This window comes from Leguminivora glycinivorella, chromosome Z, assembly GCF_023078275.1.
Source record: "Leguminivora glycinivorella isolate SPB_JAAS2020 chromosome Z, LegGlyc_1.1, whole genome shotgun sequence".
NCBI classification, from domain to species: domain Eukaryota; kingdom Metazoa; phylum Arthropoda; class Insecta; order Lepidoptera; family Tortricidae; genus Leguminivora; species Leguminivora glycinivorella.
In genome coordinates this window covers 22,727,546-22,729,509 of record NC_062998.1, presented here as the reverse complement: position 1 = coordinate 22,729,509, position 1,964 = coordinate 22,727,546, and positions in this window count along the sequence as shown.

Below are 1,964 nucleotides of genomic sequence, written 5' to 3'. Positions count from 1 at the left end.
TCTATTAACGAGGTAAAGTTTTTTTTTACATTCAGGATTATATACATCCAGTATAACACTTTAAGTTCTCGCGCTTTGTACACATATTTAAAGTCACACACAGGTCGAACGCGATTAATTAACATTATTTTTACCTTTTTTCCAACGTTTTGCTGGGACGTCAGTCTTCCGCGACCACGGCCAGTGCAACCTGGCCGAAACGTTGGAAAAAAGGTAAAAATAATGTTAATTAATCGCGTTCGACCTGTGTGTGACTTTAAATATGTATACATCCAGTAAACAACGAAATCATAAAAATATTAGCGCGTCAAGTGTAGAGTCAATTCTACGTTCTTAGGCACAGCATTACAACAGAACCAGGAAAATATTGATTTAAGTGGTTAAGAGCGCGGAATTGAATTACGACTTTCACTCAGTTTTAAACTAAATCAGGACTTAAACGAGTAACACTAACACATCGTGTATATTTAGCCTGTCGTTTCCAACGTGAGGAATTGAATTACGACTTTCACTCAGTTTTAAACTAAATCAGGACTTAAACGAGTAACACTAACACATCGTGTATATTTAGCCTGTCGTTTCCAACGTGACAATTTCTCGTATTTTGCCGTTATTTTACTATTGAGACGTCATTTTTGCACAATCTATCTATATTGCCGTAATTAACAATACGCATTGAATAATCGTACATTGTGTATTAAGATTGAGGGCGGAAAGTGAAGCCTTCAGCCGCCCGTGATATACACAACGTTTTTCATCACACTCGCGAAGTAATAACCAAATTTTAAACTATTGTATTGAAATATCTACGCTGACATTTTGAACATTCGTCCGCCATCTTGTAATTTTTGACAGGTCGTGGAAGGTCCCACCCTGGTATTCACTTTACCGCCCCAGGGCGGTAAAATAGTTCATTAAGTATCATAATGTAATAACACCGTTTTCGAGAGAGTGTGATGAAAAGCATATTATAAAATATGTTTTACGACAGTAATAGTGTTTCCGAATATGAAGGCAGCAAGCCATTTAGTATTATTCATTTATCTTATAAACATGCCAATTTAGTCAAATTTCTACATTAACATTGAACAAGTTTTGTTGAGGTCGCAGTTCAAACTTAGCCTAATCGACTTTGACAGCATAATTATAGTATGTATTGAAGTGCATCAGTTCTAACATATAACCAACTTTGATGACAGTGTTGTTATGTGGTTATGATTGTAATTCTACTTAATATAATTCATTAACAATAGGATGTTTGGTTCGTCTACTAATAATATAAGCATTTATTGCAAACCATGGTATACAAAGTGGTTTACATAAGTATTATAGATACCAGGAATCACATTACACCCTGTATTTATGGACATTTTTCGTATACTATTTAAACTTAAATTTGCCTGCATTCTCAAGACATCTGATGACGTGTAAACGGATGTTTTTTTTTATTTACAGTTGCTTATACATTGGATTCCACGTACATAAACACTTGTCTTAGAATAAATTTAAAAGTGGAAAATGTCTGCCTTGGGTGAGACTTGAACTCACATTTTCCACTTTTAAATTTATTCTAAGCTTAGTGGCATCGATTGCAGACGTTTCTGCTAGTAAACATAACTTGTGTCCTTTATTTCGGTTGAAATTGCGACGTAAAAGTAAAAATTCGAAAATCCGGATTTCGGTTTTAAAATCCGGATTTAGAAACGGATCGCAAAATCAGCGAATTATCCGGATTTTCGGACTCCGGATAAATAGATGGTCAAGCAAATCTTGTCGCGAAGGGATAATTATTATCCCTTTGCGCCTACATTTTTCAATTTTTTTGCCTTTTTCTACTGATGCGACCTTATTCTATCAATGGATGCGACATGATGCGACTTAAAAAAAATAACGCGTTTCGTTTCTTGATATCAATTTGTCAATCATTTGTTGTAAATCATTAATAAAGTAAAAAAAAAATTTTA